This window comes from Stegostoma tigrinum, chromosome 34, assembly GCF_030684315.1.
Source record: "Stegostoma tigrinum isolate sSteTig4 chromosome 34, sSteTig4.hap1, whole genome shotgun sequence".
In the NCBI taxonomy this organism is placed as follows: Eukaryota; Metazoa; Chordata; class Chondrichthyes; order Orectolobiformes; family Stegostomatidae; genus Stegostoma; species Stegostoma tigrinum.
In genome coordinates, this window is record NC_081387.1 from 4,581,342 (window position 1) to 4,604,007 (window position 22,666).

The 22,666-nt window shown below is 45.4% G+C and overlaps 1 pseudogene; it reads right to left on the minus strand.

Moving 5' to 3' along the window:
* LOC125467703 (zinc finger protein 43-like) overlaps positions 1–22,666 on the minus strand; it is a 69,724-nt pseudogene that overhangs the window by 39,108 nt on the left and 7,950 nt on the right.

Here is a 22,666-nt window from a genome sequence, read left to right on the forward strand (position 1 = left end):
CTCTCACCGCCAGCCAAGCAATGTCCTTGTGCTTGTTTGAAAGTTCTGGCGATGAGGCATTCTGCCAAACGACTTTGGCAGTCTGCGTGGGGAACCACACGACGGGATCCACCCTCTCCTTTTCCCGAAGGGTCCTGAGGATACTACGTGCTGACCACTGCCTGACGGCCTTGTGGTCAAAGGTGTTTCCTTTCAAAAATTTCTCCACGAAGGACAGGTGGTACGGAACGGTCCAACTACTCGGAGCGTCCGCGGCAACGAGGCCAGGCCCATCCTTCGCAACACCGGGGACAGTAGAACCTCAGTAAGTAGTGACACTTGGTGTTTGCGTACTGAGGATCTACGCACAGCTTGATGCAGCCGCACACAAAGGGAGCCATCAGGGCGAGGGTGGCGTTCGGTACGCCCTTTCCCCCATTTCCCAGGTCTTTGTACATGGTGTCCCTGAGGACCCGGTCCATCCTTGACCCCCAAATGAAGTGGAAGATGGCCCGGGTGACCGCAGTGGCGCAGGTCCAGGGAATAGGCCAGGCCTGCGCCACATACAACAGTACCGAAAGCCCCTCGCACCTGACAACGAGGTTCTTACCCGCGATGGAGAGGGACCGGAGCGTCCACCTGCCCAACTTCTGCTTCAATTTGGTGATACGCTCCTCCCAAGTCTTAGTGCACGCCCCAGCTCCACCAAACCAAACACCCAGCACCTTCAGGTAGTCTGCCCTGACAGTGAAGGGGATGAAGGAGCGGTCGTCCCAGTTCCCGAAGAACATGACCTCGCTCTTACCCCTATTGACTTTGGCACCCGAGGCCAGTTCAAACTGGCCGCAGATGTCCAATAGTCTACTCACCGACCGACGATCGGTGCAGAAGACGGCGACATCGTCCATGTACAGGGAGGTCTTGACCTCAAGGTCTCCGCTGCCTGGGATAGTCACGCCCTTCAGGCTCACGTCCTTCCTGATGAAGGCGGCGAAGGGCTCCACACAGCACACGAACAAGGCAGGAGAGAGCGGGCAGCCCTGCCTGACTCCAGATCTAACAGGAAAACTGTCTGATTCCCACCCGTTGATCGAGACTGCACTAACGATGTTGGCGGAGAGCAGCCGGATCCAATTGCGGATGCCCTCCCCGAATCCCAATTTGGAGAGGACGTCCCTCATGTAAGCATGAGAGACCCTGTCGAAGGCCTTCTCCTGGTCCAGGCTGACGAGGCAGGTGTCCACCCGCCTGTCCTGTACGTAGGCGATCGTATCCCTGATGAGCGCGAGGCTCTCAGCGATCTTCCTGCCCGGCACAGCACAGGTTTGGTCAGGGTGAATCACTGACTCCAGGACAGACCTGACCCGGTTGCCTATGACCTTGGCCAGGATTTTGTAGTCCACGTTCAAAAGTGAAATGGGATGCCAATTCTTAATTTCTTCCCTCTCCCCCTTCCTCTTGTAAATAAGGGTGATGATGCCCTTCCTCATGGACTTGCACATTTCCCCTGCCCAAAGCGCACTATCGTACACCTCCAGCAGGTCCTGGCCGACCAGGCCCCACAGAGCGGAATACAGCTCGACCGGTAAGCCATCACTCCCGAGAGTCCTATTCCTCTCCAAGGACTTGAGGGCTCCGGTCAGCTCGTCCAGGGATATCGGCCAGTCCAGCCACTCCCTCGTGCCGTCGTCTAAGACCTCCGTAATAGACGACAGGAACGACTCGGAGGCCGTGCTGTCCGTGGGCTTTGTGTCGTACAGTCCGGCACAGAAGGATCTGCTGATCCTCAAAATGTCGGGCCGAGACGATGTCGCCGAGCCGTCGTCCTCCTTCAGCCGGCTCAGCACAGAGCTCTCTTTGTGCACCTTCTGAAAGAAGAAACGCGAGCACGTCTCGACCTGCTCCACGGTGCGGACCCTGGACCGGAAGATTATCCGGGAGGCCTCCGCGGCGAAGAGCGAGGCTTGCTGGCCCCTCACCTCGCGGAGGTCCTCCGTGACATCGACCCCCATCAACTGCAGAAGGAGCAGGTTCTGCACCCTTTTCTGGAGTCGCAACAGCTTTCCCCGCCTCTCTCTTGCCTTCTGAACACCCTTGAGGACAAAGAACCTCTTGATGTTCTCCTTCACCGTCTCCCACCAGTTGCCTGGAGACTCAAAGAGGGGTTTCACGGTTCTCCAACCGGAGTACTCCCTCTTAAGCTCCTCGACGTTCTCTGGGGTCACCAGAGTCGTGTTGAGCTTCCACGTCCCCTTGGCAGCCGGCTGGTCGTCCTGTAAGTGACAGTCGGCCAGCAGGAGGCAGTGGTCAGAGAAGAACACCGGCTCGATGCTGGTGGACCTGACCGAGAACGTCCGTGACACAAACAGGAAGTCGATCCTTGAGCGGATAGACCCGTCTGGCCGCGACCAGGTGTACCTCTGCTGCGCTCCGTCTGCAGGGGTGCTGAAGACGTCGAGCAGCTTGGCGTCCTTCACCGTGCCCATCAGGAATCTGGACGTGGCGTCCAGTTGAATCCCCCCACCCGCTGTCCCCACGCCGGATCTTCCATCTGCATCAATGATGCAGTTGAAGTCTCCGCCTAGGATGACCGGCCTGGACGTAGCCAGCAGGGGTGGAAGCAGCTGCAGGACGGCCAACCGCTCACTCCGTACCGCTGGGGCGTACACGTTGATCAGCCTCAGGGGAGCGTTCCTATAGGTGATGTCAGCCACTAGGAGGCACCCCCCCCACCACCTCCTGAACTTGAGAGATGGTGAAGTTGCGCCCCCGCAGCAGAATAGCCAGGCCCGAGGAGCGACAGTCGTTACCCCCCGACCAGATTGAAGGCCCACAGGTCCAGGCGCCGGACCATTTCCCGTACCTGCCGAGGTGCGGTATCCCGCACTCCTGCAGAAACAGGAGGTCCACCTTGATGGTAGTCAGGTAGGCCAACGTGGATACACATCTTGCGGTTGACTTGACGCTGCGCACATTAATGCTCGCAACTCGTACCCCCATTGTGGGCAGTGACCGCAGTACCCTCCCCAAGTCCAAGGTCCAGCCCCTCCATCTGTCCCTTCATGCCCATTGCCCGGGCTAACTGCTGGACGCTCTCCGGGCTCAGGAAACCGTCTGTGCTGCCTTCCGGGTGGCATCCCCCCATCAGGGGTGCGGAGGCAGGAGGGTCCGGCTCCGGGTCATGCTGGGGATGCGCTGTTACCTCCTTCCCGCCTGGAAGTCCCGGGGGGCCCTCCAGTGCTCCAGCGGCACTTGACTGGGTGTCGGAGGGAGCCTCAGGACGCCTCCCGTCACCTGGAAGCGGGGTGCTGCTTTCCTTCTCCCCAAGAGATCTTTAACTTCTGCTTCGGGTGGGCCCTCTCCGACTCCCCCTCGTCAGAGGAGCTCTTATAGCCCCCCTGTAGCTGCCTCTTCCCGCCTGATGGCTGCGGTTCCTGGGCCCGTCGACGCACCTTCCTCCTCGCTTTCCGGACCGTTGTCCACTCCCCTGGGTCGCCTGTCGCCGCCTCCATCGACTCCGGGTTGTCGGGGGGGAGCGGAGCCTGCACGGGTGCTTTGCTGGCCTCGGGCCCATCCTGGGGGGCTGGGCCCTCCTGCACGGCCTGGCCCTCCTGCACATTAGTGAGGTCCTTGCTGGGCCCTGGTGCCTTCCTCTCCTCCGGGGGGGCTGGCCCCCCGCCGCGGGCATGCCCTTTAGAGGTGGCCTGCTTCCCCGCAAAGGTTGCAGCTTTTCTCTTGGGGGCAATCCTTTGCAAGTTGTCCCTCCTCCCTGCAGTTCCTGCAGATGGTGGCTTTGCAGTCGGCCGCCACGTGACCTGACCTACCACAGGCATGGCAGACTTTAGGTTGCCCTGCATAGGTCAGGTAGCCCCTGCTCCCACCGATCGCGAAGCTGGACGGTGGGTGTACGACATTCCCGTCCGCCCATCCTCAGCGTCACCTTGACCTGCCTCTTACTCATCCAGATGCCAAAGGGGTCCATGATGTCAGTTGGGTCCCCTTCCACCTTCACGTACCTTCCGAGGAAGGTCAGGACATCAACTGCTGGCACATGCGGGTTGTACATATGTACAGTCACCATACGGCTCCTCTGCGCTGGCATCACAAACAGAGGGACAGCAGTCAATATAGAGAGGGGGCCCTCACCTCCTTTCTCCTTGAAAACCTCCAGGAAGCGCTCGCAAAGCTTGGCACTCCTGAAGGTCACATCGTAAAAACCTCCTGTGGGGAAATCCTGCAGGCAGTAAATGTCCGCAGCAGCGAACCCACAACAGTCCAACAGGACCCTCTTCACGAAGAAGGTGCGGTCCACAGGTGCACTTTCATCCACCTTCTTTACAGAAACACGGATGGTGTTCCGGACCCCCTGACCTGGGGCACGAACACTTGCCACAGCCATCGTTGCAGGTTGGCTGCTCCCCTGAACCAGCGTTAGGCCGAAGCCAGCATTAAGATCCACTGGCCGCAAGGGTGCACAGCCAACCCGACGTCCTCCTTTCACCTCCAAGACAGCACTCTCCTCCTCTCGGTCCACAAGAGAGTGGTTCTTTATTGTGTTCCAGATGTAAGCTGGTTCACTGAGCTTGCCGGTTTGTTCCCAGATGTTTCGTCACCATTCTAGGTAACATCATCAGTGAGCCTCCAACAAAGCGCTGGTGTTCTGTCCTGCTTTCTATTTATCTGATTAGGTTTCTTTGGGTTGGTGATGTCATTTCCTGTGTTGGTGATGTCATTTCCTGTTCCTTTTCTCAGAGGATGGTAGATTGGCTCCAAATCAATGTGTCTGTTGATGGAGTTCCGGTTGGGATGCCATGCTTCAAGGAATTCTCGTGGGTGTCTCTGTTTGGCTTGTCCTAGGATGGATGTGTTGTCCCAATCAAAGTGGTGTCCTTCCTCATCTGTATGTAAGGATACAAGTGATAGTGGGTCATGTCGTTTTGTGGCTAGTTGATGTTCATGTATCCTGGTGGCTAGCTTTCTGCCAGTTTGTCCAATGTAATGTTTGTCACAGTTCTTGCAAGGTATTTTGTAGATGACGTTCGTTTTGTTTGTTGTCTGTATAGGGTCTTTTAAGTTCATTAGCTGCTGTTTTAGTGTGTTGGTGGGTTTGTGGGCTACCATGATGCCAAGAGGTCCAAGTAGTCTGGCAGTCATTTCGGAAATGTCTTTGATGTAGGGGAGAGTGGTTATGGTTTCTGGGCCCGTTTTGTCTGTTTATTTGGGTTTATTGCTGAGGAATCGGCGGACTGTGTTCATTGGGTACCCATTCTTTTTGAATACGCTGTATAGGTGATTTTCCTCTGCTCTGCGTAGTTCCTCTGTGCTGCAGTGTGTGGTGGCTCGTTGGAATAATGTTCTAATGCAGCTTTGTTTGTGGGTGTTGGGATGGTTGGTCCTGTAGTTCAGTATTTGGTCCGTATGTGTTGTTTTCCTGTAGATGCTGGTTTGAAGTTCCCCATTGACTGTTCGCTCTACTGTGACATCTAGGAATGGCAGTTTGTTGTTTGCCATTTGGCTGAGTGATAGAAAACTGACAGTAATTGCTAATGGATGCATTTTTGGTCTGGGAGTAAGGTTTATACTGACGTTTCCAAGGATCAGAATTAGGCCCAGTCTTTTATATTAGTTACCCAGACCTTTGAATACAGGGGAGAACTTCAAAATGTGCAAATGATAGGAAACTTGGAAGCATTGTGAGGAAGACAATGCAGAACTTCAAAATCACATTTATAAGTTGGTGGAGTGAGCTGATGGATCACAGAGGAAGTTCAACAAAGGGTGAGGTGATGCATTCTGATATGAAGAACATGGAAAGACAGCATAAAGTGAAGGATGCTACTCGAAAGGGGTTACAGGAGCAGAGTCGGAATTAGATTGGACAAAAGCTGGCAAGAAGACAGTAGCAAATAAAGCTCACAGTATCCATAACTTTATTAACAGGGTATAGCATAGAATGGGTTATGATGAAATTACATTAGACACTACTTCTTGATGGAATATTGCATTCAGTTCTGGCCACTGAATTGGAGATTGTGCCTAAGAGATTTAGAAGAATACTTCCTGGGTTGACGAATTTCAGTGAGGAAGTTAGATTGGAGAATTTGGGATAGTTCTCCTTGGATAAGTGAAGGATGAGGTGAGAGCTGATCAAAGTATTCAAAATCATGAGGAATCTGTACATAGTAATTAGGGAGAAAACCATTCCCATTCATGAAAGGATTGAGAATGAATTGATGCAAATTTAAAATAATTTGTAAACAGAAAGGAAAGTTAAATGAGAAAACATTTTCACACAGCGAGGAGTTAGGAATGCTTGAGAATCCGGTACACACAGGTTCAACCAAAGCACCCAAGCAGATTATAAAATGGTTATTTTAAGAAAGAATATTGCGCAGGATTATCCAGAGAAAGTAAGTGAATGGGACTCGGGGGGATTATTATTTGGAGATCCACTGCAGATAATAACGGGCCGAATGTCCTCCTTCTGCACTGGAACAATTCTGTGACTCTGATTGACTGAGGAGATTACAGAGTGAGGATGGAGAAGATCTTGGAGAGATTTTAAACGACACGCAACATTCAGATCGCAATTTACAGAGAAAACTGACCACAGGATAATAACCGGCTCCCAACACACACGCAGAACTCAACATCAGGAAAACAGTAACTCTGACACTCTGCACCTCCCACATAATTACACCCTGCCCTCTCGTGTTCAGGAATGAGACATCAACAAAACTCAGCCTGGAAATCAGGAGGGAAATGCTTCCCAACACACTCAATATCCAACACACAGCTCCAGTCAAACAGTTCAGTACAAAGCACCGAGTAAACAGCTCTCTCAGCTGGATCTTCTCACACAGCATAAGGGACATTTCCACCCCTGATTACCCACAGGACAGTCAGACTGCCTGAAGATTGGTGTGGATATTATGGGATACAATTTGTATAAAAGCTGCTCCTTCACTCACCATCTCCTCACTTGGTTTTCAGTCCCTACAGGAAGTGAACCAGCTCTGGAAGAGGAAGAGAAGAGAATGGGCAGAGTGGGTGGGCTCTGTGATTGACGTCTCTCACAGCCAATCCAAATATTTCTGCAGCAACATGAGTTTCCTGAAGCTTGGGATGAGTAAAGAAAAAAATAACGAGAGGGCATTGATTTAAAGTAATGTTCAAAGACTCAAGAGTGAAGTGAACTTTTTCATTCAGCAAGTGGCTAAGAGTATAATACGTACTGCCCTGGAAATATGGTGGAGGCAGCTTCTGTCGAGGCATTGAAGAGCGTCTGGGATGATTATTTGGATAGTAAGAGAGTGCAAGAGTATGTAGAAAAAGCACTTGGTAGTGATGCTTGTTTGAAGGAGACAGATTAACAATTTGTATCTGGAGAAGCACAGCAGGCCAGGCAGCATCAGAGGAGCAGGAAAGTTGATGTTTCAGGTCGGGACCCTTAAGGACTGATTTGAAGATTCCGTGCGGGCACAGTGGGTTGAATGGCCTCCTTCTACACCATAATTTGTGTGATTTGATTTCGATAAAACCACAGTGCTGTTAGCAAGGGCACTGAGATTGCAGCTACCGTAAGTGAGATTTTATTCAGATGGAACAATGTCAAATTTATATCCTCACTATATCTGCTGCTCAAAGTCACCTCCAATTCATCGGTCAGTTTCTCAAGCTTCAGGAAACTCATGTTGCTGCAGAAATATTTGGAGCAATTTGGGTGATTGTAGAATCTCTGTGATGATCCTGTTGAGCTGTACTCCTAGTGTGATTACAAACTTGTCTTAGGAACCTGTTGTCCAGTGGAATGACCTTAGAACCTGTTCATAGTATGAAACATGGAGAGAATTGTGTGGTCTGGCCCCACACTATTAAATATAGGAGCCTGGCTACAGTGAGTGCCCTTCATTCATAGCTGTGTAAAACAGCAGTCTGGAAGTGAGATCTGTTGGACTTCTGTACTAAGCAAATGGAGGGGTTTGTTATGAACTGAGTTCACCTCTCTTTTGTCCCTCCTCCACTCCTACATCAGTCTCTGGGCTATATCCCACATTATCTCATGCAGCTTCTGTTTGAAGGGATATTGTTTCCTCAGGGAATACTGGCCCCAGTATGTGGGTTGGTATCATACTGACCCTCCCTGACTCCTGCTGTGCTATGCTCAGACCCTTCAATTTGTGGATATAACACACTCACCCCTCATGTTGTTGTTCCCAATCACTGTGTAGCTCAACACAGCTATTGTACATAGGATAATGTTTCTTTTAAGAGAGCCTCAAATTATTATTTTAACATCTTATGGGTTAATTAAACGTCCTAGTGTTGTTTGACGCTCCATTCTGAGAATGGTGGTGGTTTGTTCCTTGTCCTGGTGCTTTTGGTCAATCATCCTTCAATTTGTACAATGGTAACCAGCTTCTCCTGTCCTCTGGGTCTGATGGTCCTTCTCGAGGCATCCATGTTTACCATGATAAATAATATGCTTTCTGGGTGTTTACAGCTGACAATGCATTACTCTCAGTCTGCTGATCCAAGCCGTTAGCCACTGCATGGCAGTGTGTGATTACCAGCTACCAACCCAAGCCCATTCTCAAAACACTGGCCCAAAACCTTCCTTTTGCACATCAATACATATTTCACCATTTTCTATTGTTCGCTGTTCAAGAACAGGATGTATGCCACCCATTTCCTTTCCATAGAGTTGATTGTTGATCCTCTTTTTACAAACACAGCAGCACAGTCACTTTCAGGAAGCAGTCAGAGTGGACCTGTGAGAGACACTCAGCATCGGGAGAGGATAAAGGAGAGCGAGGGGATGAAGGACACTCAGCATCGGGAGAGGATAGAGGAGAGCGAGGGGATGAGGGACACTCAGTTTTGGGAGAGGATAGACAAGAGCGAGGGGACATGGGACACAGCATTGGGAGAGGATAGAGGAGATCGGGGGGGGGTGGAGACGAGGGACACTCAGTATCGGGAGAGGATAAAGCAGATCGAGGGGATGAGGGACATGGAGTTTCTCTTCAAACAGCATGTTAAGTTTGCGAAAAAATATTGGAATGCTGTCACAGGAAAGCATTAAGCTCATTGGATAATGAGTAGTTGACATTAGGGACTATTTAAATAGCTGAAGTTAAGAGATTAGTTATTGGGAAACGTATTATTTATGGTATGTTCTAGTCAAAGAGTCATATAGATATACAGCACAGAAACAGACCCTTTGGTCCAACTCATCCATGCCAACAAGGTAACTTAAATAAATCCAGTTCCATTTTCCAGCATTTGACCCATATCTCTCTAAACCTTTCCTATTGATATACTCATCCAGATGCCTTTTAAATGCTGTAATTGTAACAGCCTCCACCACTTATTCTGGCTGCTCATTTCCATAAGTGGTGCCCCTTTGGCTCCCTATTAAATCTTTCTCCTCTCACCTTAAACCCATGCCCTCTAGTCTTGGAGTCCCTCTCATGGGGGAAAAGACCTTGTCTATTTACCCTATCCATGCCCCTCATGAATTTATAAACCTCTAATGAGGTCACCCCTCAGCCTATGACGCTCTAGGCAAATTAGCCCCAGCCTATTCAGCCACTTCCTGTCACTCAGACCTTTCAACCCCGGCCACATCCTTGTAAACCTTTCAAGTTTTGCAATATCCTTCCTATCAGGGAGACCAGAATTGATGCAGTATTGCAATAGTGGCCTAACCAATGTCCTGTACAGCTGCAACATGATCTCCCAACTCCAATACTCAAAGCACTGACCAATAAAGGCAAGTGTACCAAACACGTTCTTCACTATCTTGTCTACCTGTGTCTCCACTTTCAAGGAACTATGAACCTGCACTCCAAGATCTCTCTGTTCTGCAACACTCCCCAGGACCTCAACATTAAGTGTATAAGTCCTGCCCTGATTTGCCTTTCCAAGATGCAGCACCTCACATTCATATAAATTAAACTCGATCTGCCACTCCTCAGCCCATTGGCCCATCTGATCAAGGTCCCGTTGCATTCTGAGGTAACCTTCTTTGCTGTCCACTACACCTCCAATTTTGGTGTCATCTGCAAACTTACTAAACATATCCTCTATATTCACATTCAAATCATTTATATAATTGACAAAAAGCAGTGGACCCAGCACCAATCCTTATGGCACACCGCTGGTCACAGGCCTCCAGTCTGAAAAGCAACCCTCCACCACCACCCTCTGTCTTCTACCCTCAAGCCAGTTCTGTAACCACATAGCTAGTCCTCCCTGTATTCCATGTGATCTGACCTTGCTAACCAGTCTACCATGTGGAGTCCAGATAGATCACATCCATCGCTCTGCTCTCATCAGCCCTCTTCGTTACTTCTTCAAAAAACTCAATCAAGTTCATGCAACATGATTTCCCATAAACAAAGCCAAATTGACTATCCCTATCACTCCCTGCCTTTACAAATACATGTAAAAATACCCTCAGGATTTGTTCTCACAACTTGTCCACCACCTGATGTCAGGCTCACTGGTCTAGAGTTTCCTGGCTTTTCCTTACTACTTTTCTTAAATAGTGGCACCATGTTAGCCAAACCCCGGTCTTCCAGCACCTCACCTGAGGCTGTCAATGATACAAATATCTCAGCAGGGACCCAGTAATCTCTGTCCTTGCTTCCCACAGAGTTCTGGGGTACACTTAATCAGATCCCAGGGATGTATCTGCCTTTGTCTTTTAAGCCATCCACCGTCTCCTCCTCTGTAATATGGACCTTTTCAAGATGTCACTATTTATTTTCCCACATTCTCTATCTTACATATCCTTCTCCATAGCAAACACTGAAGCAAAATACTTGTTTAGGATCCCCCCGTCTCTTGCAGTTCCATACATAGGCGGCCTTGCTGATCTTTAAGGGACCCTATTTTCTCCCGAGTTACCCTTTTGTCCTTAATGTATGTGAAGAATCCATTCGGATTCTCCTTAACCCTATTTGCCAAAGCTATCTCATGTTTTTTTTTGCCCTCCTGATTTCCCTCAAGTATACTCTTACTGCTTTTATACTCTTCTCAGGATTCACTTGATCTTTGCTGTCCATACCCGATAAATGCTTCCTTCTTATTATTGACCAAAACCTCAATTTTTCTAGTCAGCCAGCATTCACTACACCTACCGGCCTTGTCCTTCACCCAAACAGGAACAAACTATCTCTGGACTCTTGTTATCTCAGTTTTGAAGGCTTTCTATTTTCCAGCCGTCCCATCACCTGCGAACATCCGCTCCCAATCAACTTTTGGAAGTTCTTGCCTAATTTCTGTCAAAATTGACCTTCCTCCAATTTAGAACTTTAACTTTTAGATCCATCTATCCTTTCCCATCAGTATTTTAAAACTAATAGAATTATGGTCACTGGCTCCAAACTGCTCCCCCACTGACACCTCAGTTACCTGCCCTGCCTTATTTCCTAACAGTAGATCACATTTTGCACAATCCTATAATTTATCAATGATGCACAAGACACCTAATGTCACTACCATAATGAAGTAAAATTTTTAAGACTCCATCTGTAATATTTACAAATAACAAATGTTCTGTGTTGTAGACTAACTCCAAAAAGCCAGTAATGAAATACTCTCACCAAGTTAAAAATTACTTTCCATAAACCAACAAATCTAAGAAGTTGAACATAATTTTAAAACATGTCAGTAGAGGCCAGCTGTAGTTTGACAGATATGGGGAGCCCTGGATGCTGCCAGTCTCCTAAATGACCATGTGCAGGAAGTGCTGCCAGTTGCAGGAGCTGGTGCTCTAAGTTTCAGAGCTTGAGTAGCTGCTGGAGACACTGGTGCAACTGTGAGGCTGAGAGTTACAGGGATAGCATGTTTAGAGAGGAGATCACACCACAGCTCGAAAGACTAGTAGAAAGAAGAGAATGGGTGGCTAGCAGACTGTCCAGAAAGAACAGGCACACCAACTGGTATTCCATTTTGGATGTGGGTGTGGTTGCTGGTACCTTGGGTGAGTGCAGTCAGAGCCAAGCTGCTGGCACAGAAGCAACTGGACTGTGTGTGTGTGTGTGTGTGTGTGTGTGTGTGTGCGCGCGCGTGCGTGTGTGTGTGTTTGTGTGTGTCCCCAAGATGGTATGTTACCTCCTTGGTACCAGGGTCATGAGAGTCACTGAATGCTGGAGGGTATCCTAAATAATGAGTTAGATGTTTGATATGTTAGTACCAATGATATGGGTAAAGTGAGGAATGAGGTCTTGCATCAAGAATTCATGCAGCTGGGCAGTAGATTTAAAAAAAAACGACCTCAATGGTCATAATCTCTGGGTTACGCCTGGTGCCATGTGCTAGCAAGCGTAGGAAGAGGAAAAGAGGACAGATGAATGCACAGCTCAAGAGTTAATGCAAGAAGGAGGGTTTTAGATTCCTGGATCACAGGGACCGCTTTTGGGGAAGGTGGGACATATACAAATGGGAACGTCTGTACCTGAACCACACTGGGGCCAACATTCTTGCAGGCAGGTTTGCTAGGGTCATTGGGAGGTGTTTGGAGTAGTCTGGCAAAGCACTACAATATAAAAATACAACTCCCAAACTTCTCTGTCTGTTCTCTTACATTACCTATGCAGTCTTTCACAGGTATTTATCCAAGGCTGATATTGTGGCTTTTACTCTACTAGCCTTAACTGTCTATGTCTTATTTGTTATCCAGTATTTGTACATCCGTGGTTCCCATTTACATTCTATTGCTGACAATATGCTGAAAGCATTAACTCCTCCAGAATTTGAAGATTGCTTTGAATGTTGCCAGGAGTTTTCTGGAAGTGGTAGATATAACAGTGGATTGTTTGAAATCTTGGACTTAAACTAAACTAAGAAATTTAGCAGATAAATTTAATGTAAAAAAGCAGAATCCTGCAAGGATGAGTCATAATGGGAACTGCAAATGCTGGAGAATCCAAGATAACGAAGTGTGGAGCTGGATGAACACACCAGGCTAAATAGCAGGCTCTCTGATGAAGGGTCTAGGCCCGAAATGTCAGCTTTTGTGCTCCGGAGATGCTTTTTGGCCTGCTGTGTTCATCCAGCTCCACACTTTGTTATCCTGTAAGAATGAGATGATTTAAGTAATTAAATAACACTTAGAATTGGAAGAGGGAAACCTGAAATTGTGATGTTACTGCTGAGATTAGTTAAGATAGAGTTAGAAATGACAAGACTTATATCAAGAAGACAGAAAAAGAGAGATATACAGCTATGATACTTTGAAATGAAGACAGATGGGATTAAAATGACTTAAAATTCAAAGACATAGGGAAATTAGAGAACATGAGCTAACCAAGAAACATTTAAATAGCAAAGAAAGACAGAAGAGTTACTAGTTTTTGAAAACAGACAGAAAGATGCAAAAGTAATAAAGGAGAAAGTTTGAACTAAAAAGTGATAAAGAAGTTTACAGCTTTTGTTGTAATTAGACTGGATACACAAGAACCAGGCACAGTTAAATGAGACCAAATACAGTAGTAGGAAAGTCTAAAGTTTCTGCAGAAAAGGAGCATTCAAAAAGATAGTAGGTATTAAAACTGTAGTGGTAGTACAGAGAGAATCTGTTTCTTTAGAATGTAACAAGAAAGGAGAGATGGTTCAGAGCAGTCATGAAAATTCTTCTTTGAATATTGACAAAGGGAATCAGAACAGGTTCTGAGTAGTTTATTCCAAGAGGTGGTGGTATTTTCTCATGTCATAAATCAAGGAGGTAAAGAAATAAAGATGTTGAGAGACGGTGGAGCAAGTCAGTTACTGACGCTGAGGATACTATTTTTCTTCCACAGGGGTAAATGAAGGAGAAAATATTAAGTGCTGCTATACATGGAGGTTACAAACCAGTCTGATTCTACTGCGTGGGAGAATGGGGTAAATGGAGAAGTTGTATTAGGAGCAGTGATACAAATTCCTACAAAAGAAATTGAATTTATTTTGGGAAATGACCTGGCAGGTTCAAAAACATCTGCTTCACCAAGGATGATAGAACAGCCATCCTTCAATTGTTCTAAGAGGATCATCCTGGGTTGTTTTCTGACTGTGTTGTGATTTAATTCAAGGTCACAGAATTAGTCTATGAAAGAGGGAGATGATTTGGAAATTCAGCAGTCTGATGTAATTTTTGAAAATGTAACAGATGATGGCCGACTGGTTAGGGTGTTGGATTTGAAATCTAATGGGGTGACCCATGCTTGCAGCGTATTTCAGTGCAGTGATTTACTGCATCCTGTAGCCCTGTGAAACTGTGAGCGGCTGTACAGGACACTTTTAGAACACTATATTCAATTCTAATCTCCCTGCTTTAGGCAGGATGTTGTTAAACTTGAAAGGATTCTGTAAAGATTTACAAGAATGTTACTGGGATTTGAGGGTTTGACCTATAGGGAAAGGCTGAATAGGCTGGGGTTATTTTCCCTGGAGGGAGGCTGATGCATGACCTTAAAGAGCTTTATAAAATCATGAGGGACATGGAGAGGGTGAGTAGCCAAGGCTCAGAGTGGGGGAGTTCAAAACTAGAGGGTATAGGTTTAAGGTGAGAGGGGAAAGATATAAAGTGGACTTGAAGGGCAACATTTTCACACAGAGGGAGGTGGATGTATGAATAGAGCTGTCAGGTGTTGGAGGCCGGTACAGTTACATTTAAAAGGTATCTGGACAGGTTTATGAATGGGAAGGGTTTAGAGAGACATGACCAAACGCAGGCAAATAGAAATGGATCAGTTCAGGATATTGGGTCGGCATGAATAAGAGGTTGTTTCTACGCTGTAAAACTCTATCACTCCTAACAAAAGACAGAGGCTGATATGTTTAGCCCATCTTCTTTCATAGAAATAGTAACAAATAGATTTGGAATTGGTAAAGTTATACGAAGCAGCCTACTCAGAAACTGAATGAGAATTGATATTTAAAAGTTATTATTTAAAAAACAAAAACTTAATCAAGAAATGGAAACCACTTTAAATACCAGCCAATGAGGAATGGGCATTGGGCCTTCAGTGGTGGTTCCAACTGAATATCATGATAACATTTGGCTCACAAAATTTCAATGGCTTAGGTATCAGGAAAACACAAAATATTAAAACATTTTTAATGTCTGGTAGTACATAAATATGTAGTCAAATTTTGAAACCCTTAAATAAGTCTGCGCCTTTAATTCCAATAACAGCTTTTGAACAACTTTTAACAGGAATCTGATAGATAATGTAGGGCCCCTATATAAAACCAGGAAAATGAAACCGATACCTTTTTCTACATGAATTACTTAAACAATGTCTTTAGGGAAAGATGCAAAAGTGGTAACAGAAATATTAGTTAAATTTTTTACAAGATATAGACATGTTCTAATCATATTTGTATGCAAGATGAGAGGACAACAAAAATAAAGAGAAGTTGATATGTTCAGAGACTACGCTTCCAACCTATGCTGTGGGGTTCAGACAGAAACTGACCAATATATACTAAAAAGCTTTAGAAGCATGCTCAATAGGTAACAAAAACGAAACCCAAAAATGTCAAAGTATGAGATGTTGTTGTGGAATAGACTTTGGTGGCAGTTACCTGGCTTTGGAAACCATTAAAAGCAATGTCTGCTGGATCTTACCAAATCAAAAAGAAACCCAATGCTATGTATTACATAGCGAGTACTCCACATACGAGAAAGAATCAGACCGTGTTGACTTGTTAAAAAAACATTATGACAGGGATGATATTGTTCCCCCAGCCATTACGTTGGAAAATATGGAGTTGCTTAGAAGGTTATGCTTAACTTCTAGAAAATGATTGAAGTGACTTAGAGGCAATTTCAGAATGAGAAATCACTTTGTGGGAACAGACCGAGAAGAACAGTTTTGACTGTTCATGATATTAATGTGAAGGGCAAATGTTATGTGTAAAATAAGACTGAAACAGACTGTATTCAGAGAGATTACATCAAGTGAGGGAAAAGATTAAATTCATGATGGACAAAGGCATTATTGGACCAAGTCATTGTAACCTGAGCTCCCCTATCATGATGATGCTGAAATAGGATGGGTCACAAAGGTTTAATACTAATTATCGCAAAGTCAATGTGATAACAAAGACGACTCACATCCTATTCCATTGAATAAGTTATGACGAGTATGATTTGTGACAAAAATTAATTTGCTAAAAGGAGATCTTCAATTCTGTTGACTGACAGAGCCCAGAGGTATCAGCTTTTGTAACACCAGATGAACTTTATCAATCCAAGTCATGCCTATTGGAATGGAAAATGCACCAGCAGCATTTCAATGAATAACTAGTAAAATAACTGGAGTACTACATGACTGATGATTTGGCTGTTTTAGTCCAACCTGGGGAGGACATTTATAGCACTGGCTGAACTATATGATTAGCTTTTTGTAGCCAATTTGGTCATAGATTTGGCTAAGAATGAATTCACCAAGCCAAAAATGACTTATTTGGGCCACAGCATGGGACAAGACCAATGTAGCACCAAGACAAGTGGTTGTAAAGGCAATTTTAAATTTTCCCATGCCTTGAAAAAATGTGAAATTTTCCAATATTACAGAATCCCTACAATGCGTAAAGAGACCCTACGGCTCACCAAGTCTGCATTAACCCTCTGAAGAGAATTCCATCCACACCCAAACCGCAACGCCCCCCCCCCCCCCCCCCCCCGCCTCAACCCATGCTCATCCCCATGACCTCACGTGGCTAATGCTCCTAGCATACATATCCATGGACACCATGGGGAATTGAGCATGGCCAATCCACCTAATCTACACATATATAGACTGTGGGAGGAAATTGGAACACCCAAAGGAAACCCACACAGAAACAGGGGGTAACACAGTGTGCAGCTGGAGAAACACAGCAGGCCAGGCAGCATCAGAGGAGCAGGAAAGTTGATGTTTCAGGTTGGGAATGTCCAAACTCCAGACAGTCAAGCAAGGTTGGAATCAAACCTAGTTCCCTGGTGTTGTTAGGCAGCAGTTCTAACTACAGAGCCACAGTGCCACCAAGATGTTGCCAAGATATGATTTTATTGAATTAGGAGAAGCTATTGAAAACTGATTATCAATACCAGCAATATCGGTGTGTGGGCTGTTTGTCTGCAAGATAAGAAAATGGGAATCAAATGGCCTGTCAGATATTTTTTGAAGAAATTTATGATACATCAGCAAAAATAATGACTGTTTATAAAGAGACATTGAGTCTTGTATAATTCTGCATAATTTTGAAATATACATCAGAATCAATATGGCAGATGGTGTTATTTATACAGACCCCAATACTTTAATTTTATTGTCTGTGTATATGATGGGGTTTAATAATTAACTTGGAAGTATTTCCTTAGCCATAGTGGTTTCTTCTAAAAATAGTACGAGAAAGAAAAAGTGGGAAAAGAGAGACAGACTTCCTGGATGGTAATGGAGTTTTGTTTTGATAGGGTTGTTTTAAGAGTGAACAGAATATTGTTGAGCATTTCAACAGTTTAAATTGGAAGGATCAGAATTGATTTATCATTTGGCTTGATAACAGCATGAGCTCAGTTTCAGTTTGCAGAATTCTTGGCTGAAGCTGGATATGTGAAGTTGCTTCTGAGAAAGGAAGATACTTTAGAACGATTAAGAAATAGGTTACTTCTCTGTAAGGAGTTTAGTTATAAAGTTCCAAATCAGAAATATTTAATTAAATCTCTGAAGGGGTTACATTAAGCTGAGAAAATCGAAGTTCAGTTGTGTCAACACTCAGGCAAAAGGCCAACAGACTCTGAACTGATTCTTTCCATTCCAGTTGTTAAGTCAATTCAGATGTATTGGATTAGAGAATTTGTCTGGCATTTAAGTACTGTAAATGGGTGCTTTAGGGATTAATGAGACAGTGTTTTACCATGTGTTGCAAAATTTTTAAACTTGTGTTACATATAAACAATATGGTTTATCTATTTTATCTTTCCTTTTGTGCCATAAACTTCAGTATGTTAGAACCAAATCTGCCACATTGCGTGTTCATATTTCAATGAAAAACTACTTTGTTAAAAGCAAGTTTAAAAGCAAATTATGGTCCATCAAATAAGACTTTAGTCAGGGATCTGACTTGTCCAATAATAACGTCTGCACTTAACATGTGTGCTTCACTTCCAAATGAAATTTCAACAAATTAAGAAATATCCTTTGTTAATGTTTTGTAGTTGATTAGAACTAGTTGAAATGTTCACAAGCAAAGACAATATCTAGGCTCTCTCTCAATCTGTGCACATTGTTGTTCAGTGTGTGTTAACACTGTGAATACAAACCCAATGGGTTGCCCTCACTGCATGGGGATTACTCCAAGTCCTGTGTCACTGACATCACACTGCAGGGTGGCTCCATTGTTGACATCATAATCCCTCAGCACTGGTGATGTCATCACTAGGTGTTTGATGGGAGTGAAAGCTGCTTCTTGTTCTGTGTCTCAGTCCCACTGAACACCCTGCAATGTGAGACTGTGTCCACAGTTACACACTCTGAGGATAGACAGGGCTAGAACTTGACCAGGTAGTTCCGATACAGATTCACTGATATTCCAGGAGGTCCAATAGGTGTATGAAGGCTTCATTAAAGAAATTAGTCTAAAAGGGTTACTACCCCGTGCGAGTTCTGTAGCATTCAAGACAGTCAGAGACATCACAAAAGCTTTATGTAAAGATTACCCTTCAGATGTTACTCCCCTATGTGGATCCTCTAATGGAATAGCATCACCATGACACCGAAACTATTTGTTGCACACATCATGTGTGTTGTGTCTGCACAGGCTGTGAGAATTAATTGTCATTGATCTCACACTTGAACAATTTCTCCCCTGTGTGAATGCGTTGGTGTGCACGGAGACTTGATGCAGCTGAAAATGATTTGTCACACATCTCACACATAAACGGTTTCTGCCTTGTGTGGATCCTCTGATGGAGTAGGAGACTTGACGACCTGGAGAATGCTTTGTCACATACCTCACATATGAATGGTTTCTCCCCTGTGTGAATGCGCTGGTGTCTGCGAAGGGCTGATGAATCTGAAAATGATTTGTCACACACTTCACATGTGAATGGTTTCTCACCTGTGTGAATGCGTTGGTGCACACGGAGAAGCGATGAATGAGAGAAAGACTTGTCACACACTTCACAACTGAACGGTTTCTCCCCGGTATGAATACGTCGGTGTATGTGAAGGTTCCCTGACTGGGAGAATGATTTGTCACACACCTCACATGTGAATGGTTTCTCTCCAGTGTGCGTGCGTTGGTGTCTGCGGAGGTATGATGAATCAGAGAATGATTTGATGCACACCTCACATGTGAATGGTTTCTCCCCTGTGTGAGTGTGTTGGTGCATGAGGAACTTTGATGACTGTGAGAAGGATTTGTCACATACCTCACAAATGAATGCCTTTTTCCCTGTGTGAATACGCTGGTGGTTCACAAGGTCTGATAACCGCACAAAGTCCTGGTTACACATCTCACAACTGAATGGCTTTTCTCCAATATGAATATGTTGTTGGTGCACAATCATTGACGGGTGTGCAAAGTCTTCGTCACTCACCTCACACTTGAAGGGTGTCTCTTCCATTAAGTTATCGCTGTACAACAGATGCAATGTGTGTGATATTAAATCTTACAATCTGTGGAGCACTCCTCACAGACCTCACACTCAAACAGCTTCTCCCTGGAGGAATGACTCAGTGGGTCATGAGGTTTGATGAATGACTGAAGCTGTCACCACACTTGGAGCAACTTACACTTCTTCCCAGCCTCACCCTGACTGATAACCTACAACTGAACATTCAGAAAGGCTGGATCTGATGGAAGGCTCCACACCACTGACCAGTTTCAGATCTGATGATATGTCAAAGGTCCCCTGATGTGAGTGATTTCCAGATGATGGTTTCACTGCCCAACCTTCTCTGTGTTGAGCAATGCTGTGAAGGGACTGGATGCCTTCCTGCTATAGTTGTTTGTTGGATGATGGTCAGGATCTATCGGTGGTATCTATCCTCTCTGTATTCTTTGGTGTAGTACGGTGCAATCCTTCTGTAAAACAGGAAAAGGAAACTTGATTTATATCAACAATATGGGCATCATAGAGTCTCATGGCTTCAGGTCAAATAAGTTCAAGGAAACCTACCACACCCCTTCCAAATGATGAATGAGTCATTCACTATGTTCATCATTATGAGGGACGTAGACTAAGGACAGATCCAAAACCAGGTGTCCATGAGGCAAGGTGAGGCATCAGCAGCTCCAGGATTGTATTCCACCACAATCTCAACAGTCCAATACACCCCTCACTTTGTCATCAAACTAGTAGATAAACAGGTCAGGAACAACACTGGCGATACTGCAGAGTTCAGGAGTGAACAAAGCTCAAGTCACAACTGAATTGGTTTCCATCATCCTATCAAACAATGTGTTCCCGATCAAAGTTATGTAAACATTTTCTCCTCAATTCATCACTTATTCTTCTGTCAATCATCTTTTATCTGAAATCTCTCTTTACCAATTGCCGTTTGAAAGTTTCTCTTTATTTGCTGTGTGTAAACCCTTGACAGATTAAAACATCTCTAACAAACCACCTCAGTCACTTTTCGAAGAGAAACAATCCCAGCTTCTTCAGTCTATCCACATCGTCGTCAAATCTTTTCTATACTCTCTCCAAAGTTGTCCAGACTGAAAAACAGCCTCCATGAGCAAAATTCAATCTACAGATCAACAAGTGTTCTGAAGACCAGGCATGCAGCATTCAAGTGGGAAGGCCTCGACCTGGACAGAAAATCAGCTATGACCTATGCAAATCCATCAGAGATGCCAAGAGGCAGTACTGGACCAACTTAGAGATCCAAAACAATCAATGGACACCCACTGTCTGTGGCAAGGCTTACACAATAAAGCGGGATACAAAATGAGCAGAGCAAGATGGCAGACAAAAATACATCCTTTCCTGATGCACTCCATGCTTTCTATGAATGGTTCAAGCGGAAAGCCAGCAGGCCCCTCCCCCACTGCCGACAGCCCTGAGCATACCTGTTCCCTCTGTCACTACTAACGTTGGCCTTCCTAGGAGACAACCCAAGAGAAGCAATGGGATTGGACGGTGTCCCCCAGCCAAGCAGTCGGACCCTGTGCGGACCGACTGGAGAAGGTAATCACCAACATCTTCAACCTCTCCCTCCTACAAACCAAAGCCCCTGCCTGCTTCGAAAAGACTACCATCATCCCTGTACCACCCAGTGGCTCTGACCTCAATAATCATGAAGTGCTTCGGGAGGCTGTTCATGACCCACATCAAATCCAGTCTCCCAGCCTGGCTCAATCCACTACAATTTGCCTACTGATGTAGCTGGTCCATAGAGGATGCCATATCCCTACCCCTACACACATCCCTGGAAAATCTGGATAACAAAGACACCTACATCAGATTCTTGCTCATTGACTATGACACTATTACACTTCCAGATAGATCTCCAAACACTGTGACCTTGGTCTTGGCTTGGCCCTCTGCAACTGGATCCTCAGCTTTCTGACCCACAGGCCACAATCCGTGAGGATAGGTAACTGCACCTCCTCCACAATAACACTCAACACTGGAGCCCCCCAAGGATGTGTTCTCAGCCCCCTACTGCACTCCCTGTACACCCACAATTGTGTTGTCAAATTCCAAACAAATGGCAATTACGAGCTTGCTGACAATACCACTGTGTGGGATGGTTATTAAACAACAGAGTCAGAATACAGAAAGCAGATAGAGGGCTTAGAGAACAACCTCTCTCTTAATGTCGGTGAAACTGAAGATCTGATCCTTGACTTCAGAAAGAAAGGAGGAGAACACACCTATGTCAATGGAGATGAGGTTGACAGCGTGGAGAGCATCAAGTTCCTTGGAGTGACGATAATCTGTCCTGGACGTCCTACATAGGTGTGACAGTCCAAAGGCATAATAACACCTCTTCTTCCTCAGGCAGTTCAGAAAACTTTGTCCATAAGGTCTCTCACCAACTTCTACAGATGCACTATTGAAAGTATACTGTGTAATGGCCTGGTATGGCAACTGCTCTGCCCAGGACCATATGAAACTAATGCAAGTGGTGTGCACAACCCAGATTATCAGGGAAGCCAACCTTTTATCCATGGCCTCCATTTATTCGGCTCACTGCCAACATCACTAAAGACCCATCGTGACCCGATAACCATCTCCTACAACCTCTTCTGTCAGACAGAAGGTACAGAACCTTGAACACATGCACGAGCAGGTTCAAGAACAGCTTCTCCCTGCCATTATTAGCCTGATGAATGGACTCTCTAACTTTAAATCATGTTCATTTAGTTAAATGTTGATCTTGCCTCACGTACATCCAATGCAGCATAAACTGTATGCCTTACTCTGTCCAAGATTTTTTTCACTCTCTGATCTGTATGTCCTTGATCATTGTGATCTGCCTGTATTATTTGCAAACAAAGTACTTAGGCATTGGTGACAATAAATCAAATCAATCAAATCTTCAGTTCCAGCATGATAGCTGAATGATCAGGCAACAGAATGGAGCAGTCCATCAGACATTCCTCTCTGTGAAATCAAACCATAGTTGCCTCCACCCACAAAGAGAATCCAAGCCAGTATCAATGTGAAAGCTGCAATATTGTCTTAAAACAC